Source organism: Schistocerca gregaria, unplaced genomic scaffold (genome assembly GCF_023897955.1).
Source record: "Schistocerca gregaria isolate iqSchGreg1 unplaced genomic scaffold, iqSchGreg1.2 ptg001181l, whole genome shotgun sequence".
NCBI lineage: Eukaryota > Metazoa > Arthropoda > Insecta > Orthoptera > Acrididae > Schistocerca > Schistocerca gregaria.
Genome location: NW_026062510.1, coordinates 42,501 through 47,500, shown reverse-complemented (window position 1 = coordinate 47,500; position 5,000 = coordinate 42,501). Strand labels below are relative to the sequence as shown.

The 5,000-nt window shown below is 55.5% G+C and overlaps 3 non-coding genes across 3 annotated transcripts in view; all 3 read right to left on the bottom strand.

Annotated features, from left to right (window-relative positions):
* LOC126329415 (large subunit ribosomal RNA) overlaps positions 1-221 on the bottom strand; it is a 4,222-nt gene extending 4,001 nt beyond the window's left edge. Inside the window, exon 1 of the ribosomal RNA XR_007562281.1 lies at positions 1-221. This exon is cut by the window's left edge and continues 4,001 nt beyond it. This is a non-coding gene — a ribosomal RNA (large subunit ribosomal RNA).
* A 188-nt stretch (positions 222-409) lies between these two features.
* Positions 410-564, bottom strand: LOC126329418 (5.8S ribosomal RNA). The gene has a single exon (XR_007562284.1). It is a non-coding gene; the product is annotated as a 5.8S ribosomal RNA (ribosomal RNA).
* A 355-nt stretch (positions 565-919) lies between these two features.
* Positions 920-2,812, bottom strand: LOC126329407 (small subunit ribosomal RNA). Its single transcript, XR_007562274.1, has one exon. It is a non-coding gene; the product is annotated as a small subunit ribosomal RNA (ribosomal RNA).
* Positions 2,813-5,000: the final 2,188 nt, after the last annotated feature.

Sequence of the window (5,000 nt, the reverse complement as noted above, 5' to 3'; positions counted from 1 at the left end):
GGGCCGTGGCCTCATTCAAGTTGGACTTGGGCTCGGCGCGAGGCGTCGGGGTAGTGGACCCTCCCGAACACCACATGCCACGACAGGCGGCAGCCTGCGGGGTTCGGTGCTGGACTCTTCCCTGTTCGCTCGCCGCTACTGGGGGAATCCTTGTTAGTTTCTTTTCCTCCGCTTAGTAATATGCTTAAATTCAGCGGGTAGTCTCGCCTGCTCTGAGGTCGTTGTACGAGGTGTCGCACGCCACACCGCCAGCCGGCTGTGCACGCTACCGAGAAAGCACCGGTATGCGAACCGCCAGGCGACGGGCGCGCATCGCACGTTTAAGGAGACGCGGCCGGCCACACAGGCGACCACGACACTCCCAGGCGCCCGAAGCGGGACAAACGCCGCGCGCTTCAGTATACGTAGCCGACCCTCAGCCAGACGTGGCCCGGGAACGGAATCCATGGACCGCAATGTGCGTTCGAAACGTCGATGTTCATGTGTCCTGCAGTTCACATGTCGACGCGCAATTTGCTGCGTTCTTCATCGACCCACGAGCCGAGTGATCCACCGTCCTGGGTGATCTTTATCTTTTCAGTTCTCCACCGTCTCTTTCAAGACAGTTGCAGAGGCGGGACTGAGGCGTTTGACGGCCCCTGTTCCATTACTTTGTGTCCAACGGCCTGACGGCCGATGGGCGTCGTACGGCTCCACACCGGAGCGGACAGGCACTCGGGCGAAAGTCATTCAAAACCGGCGCCAGGCGCCAGGTGCCGCAGGCCAGCCGCTCCAGAGCTTCAGCGCTCGTACCACACAACAACACTTGCGCTAGTTTTGAGAGGCACGCGTGGTTCCGCACGCGGCGCACGGCTACTGCCGTACAGGTAGCGTGTTGCGCGACACGACACGCACATCGAAAGACATGCAGTCTAGTCGGTAATGATCCTTCCGCAGGTTCACCTACGGAAACCTTGTTACGACTTTTACTTCCTCTAAATGATCAAGTTTGGTCATCTTTCCGGTAGCATCGGCAACGACAGAGTCGATGCCGCGTACCAGTCCGAAGACCTCACTAAATCATTCAATCGGTAGTAGCGACGGGCGGTGTGTACAAAGGGCAGGGACGTAATCAACGCGAGCTTATGACTCGCGCTTACTGGGAATTCCTCGTTCATGGGGAACAATTGCAAGCCCCAATCCCTAGCACGAAGGAGGTTCAGCGGGTTACCCCGACCTTTCGGCCTAGGAAGACACGCTGATTCCTTCAGTGTAGCGCGCGTGCGGCCCAGAACATCTAAGGGCATCACAGACCTGTTATTGCTCAATCTCGTGCGGCTAGAAGCCGCCTGTCCCTCTAAGAAGAAAAGTAATCGCTGACAGCACGAAGGATGTCACGCGACTAGTTAGCAGGCTAGAGTCTCGTTCGTTATCGGAATTAACCAGACAAATCGCTCCACCAACTAAGAACGGCCATGCACCACCACCCACCGAATCAAGAAAGAGCTATCAATCTGTCAATCCTTCCGGTGTCCGGGCCTGGTGAGGTTTCCCGTGTTGAGTCAAATTAAGCCGCAGGCTCCACTCCTGGTGGTGCCCTTCCGTCAATTCCTTTAAGTTTCAGCTTTGCAACCATACTTCCCCCGGAACCCAAAAGCTTTGGTTTCCCGGAGGCTGCCCGCCGAGTCATCGGAGGAACTGCGGCGGATCGCTGGCTGGCATCGTTTATGGTTAGAACTAGGGCGGTATCTGATCGCCTTCGAACCTCTAACTTTCGTTCTTGATTAATGAAAACATACTTGGCAAATGCTTTCGCTTCTGTTCGTCTTGCGACGATCCAAGAATTTCACCTCTAACGTCGCAATACGAATGCCCCCGCCTGTCCCTATTAATCATTACCTCGGGTTCCGAAAACCAACAAAATAGAACCGAGGTCCTATTCCATTATTCCATGCACACAGTATTCAGGCGGGCTTGCCTGCTTTAAGCACTCTAATTTGTTCAAAGTAAACGTGCCGGCCCACCGAGACACTCAACTAAGAGCACCCTGGTAGGATTTCAACGGGGTCCGCCTCGGGACGCGCAAGCACGCCTTCGGCTCGCCCCACCGGCAGGACGTCCCACGATACATGCCAGTTAAACACCGACGGGCGGTGAACCAACAGCGTGGGACACAAATCCAACTACGAGCTTTTTAACCGCAACAACTTTAATATACGCTATTGGAGCTGGAATTACCGCGGCTGCTGGCACCAGACTTGCCCTCCAATAGATACTCGTTAAAGGATTTAAAGTGTACTCATTCCGATTACGGGGCCTCGGATGAGTCCCGTATCGTTATTTTTCGTCACTACCTCCCCGTGCCGGGAGTGGGTAATTTGCGCGCCTGCTGCCTTCCTTGGATGTGGTAGCCGTTTCTCAGGCTCCCTCTCCGGAATCGAACCCTGATTCCCCGTTACCCGTTACAACCATGGTAGGCGCAGAACCTACCATCGACAGTTGATAAGGCAGACATTTGAAAGATGCGTCGCCGGTACGAGGACCGTGCGATCAGCCCAAAGTTATTCAGAGTCACCAAGGCAAACGGACCAGACGAGCCAATCCGATTGGTTTTGATCTAATAAAAGCGTCCCTTCCATCTCTGGTCGGGACTCTGTTTGCATGTATTAGCTCTAGAATTACCACAGTTATCCAAGTAACGTGGGTACGATCTAAGGAACCATAACTGATTTAATGAGCCATTCGCGGTTTCACCTTAATGCGGCTTGTACTGAGACATGCATGGCTTAATCTTTGAGACAAGCATATGACTACTGGCAGGATCAACCAGGGAGCTGCGTCAACGAGAGCTGAGCAGCCGGCCGAGGGCCCGCGCGAACACGCAAGCGTCCGCTCAATTATTCTGCAAACAGGAGGAGGCTGAGCTCCCCTGCACGATACACCTCGAAACCCTCTCAGGTCCCGGCGGCGCGCAGCGCCGTCCTAAGTACTTGGTCGGGTTCGAGAGAGGCGCAATCGCCCGGAGATAGGCGAGTAGACGCTTTCAGTGCGAACACCCGTGCTCCCAACTGAGCTTGCCGCTGCCGACAGAGGCCCGGGAGCGTGCTGTCGTGGCATTGCCGGCGGGAAACAACACGCGCCACCTACGGTGACCGGCAGCTCCAACGCCAGCGCCACAGAAGGGCAAAGCCCCACTTGGGTGCAGAAGCGAACTCTCCCAGCACAGCGCACGCGCCAACACGTCCGCAGAGCTGCGATACAAACCACCTGCGAGAACCGCTGGGGGCGACCGAGCAGCAGACGGCGTCGCGACGCCGAGTGCCGGGCGGCGGCGCATCCTCAACGCACACAGTCCGCAATCGGACCAGCACACTGCAGATGTCCACCGCGCTTCGCACCGGGCTCGGCAGAACCCACTTTGGCCGCCTGGCGCCGCGCGCAGGGTGCGCCGGCGCATAGCTGGGACGCCAGCCGGGCCCGTCGGCCGGCGCTCCTGCCACTGGGCGCCCCCCACCAGCCGGCTGTAGTGCGTGCGCTCACGCAGCGCGCGGCCAGCACGCCGGGCGGCCCCCCCTCACCGGCCGGGGACTGTCCCGCCAAGCCACAGCCTCGTATCGCTTCATACCCACATGGCCAACTCAGGTTCGGGGGCATGGCGGGTACCGCCGAAACAACCGGTTCACAGATGTACCGATCGTCGCTATCACCGATGCACCTGCAGCGCGAACAACCGCTCAACAACTGATTTCCCGTTCATTTGCGGATCTTTGGCAGCAAACGTATACGTCAATCTACATTTGCGAAATCTACGATTCTGGCATGCCTGCATGTTATGTGTCACGACACGCTACATCAGCCCACATACACACTGCGGCATGTACACGAGAGAACACGTGGAAGATGGTCCGCGCACGTGTGCAATGTCCCTTGCGCGGTCGACTGTCAACCGGCCTCTGTAGCATGTCGCAGATGTGGAACGCGGTCCACCGTGCTATCATGTTGTGTGGGGCAATACGATTAAATAGGAAAACCCTCGTCGCTACATCAACAGACGGCTCACGCTGATTCCCGGCAGAGGGAGGAGGGGGGGGGGGGGGGCCAACATGCAATACTTTCGTCCGTACCTACTTACCACATGTCTGTACGGCGTACAACAGTGCAATCTCGCTGTAATGGGGAGACGAGACAAGTAGCATCGTGCACAACATATGGCCCTTATGATTCGCCATTGTAGGGCGCAGCCGGTGTACGGTCAAGCATGTGCCACATTATGTCACTCAGTACGTAACGACGGATGATCAGTGTGGGTTACGCGTACATCAGCGGACAGTCCACACAGGCCGTACCACAACGTACACTGACTGCATCGACAACCGAATGCAACTGAACAGCTGCAAGGCTCATTTCACAAACAAACGCCTGACCGACCAGCTTGGAAGGGCAGGAGGGGAGGGCGATATTCGTTCTGTAGCGGTACACCCTTCCAGTGGTTAGCGGGACTGTGTAGAAAGTACGCAACACTCGAAAGACCTTTATGTGAGGGTACGCACCATGGCATCAAGAAATACACATGACACCAGAGGATCCAAGCAGTGAACTATGTTCAGAGGGTTGCTGTTAGGCAAAGCTACATTCCTGTGACGTTACATGTGACAGTTAAGGTGCAGTGTAAGTTAGGTTAAGGTGCAGTGTAAGTTAGGTTAAGGTGCAGTGTAAGTTAGGTTAAGGTGCAGTGTAAGTTAGGTTAAGGTGCAGTGTAAGTTAGGTTAAGGTGCAGTGTAAGTTAGGTTAAGGTGCAGTGTAAGTTAGGTTAAGGTGCAGTGTAAGTTAGGTTAAGGTGCAGTGTAAGTTAGGTTAAGGTGCAGTGTAAGTTAGGTTAAGGTGCAGTGTAAGTTAGGTTAAGGTGCAGTGTAAGTTAGGTTAAGGTGCAGTGTAAGTTAGGTTAAGGTGCAGTGTAACTTAGGTTAAGGTGCAGTGTAACTTAGGTTAAGGTGCAGTGTAACTTAGGTTAAGGTGCAGTG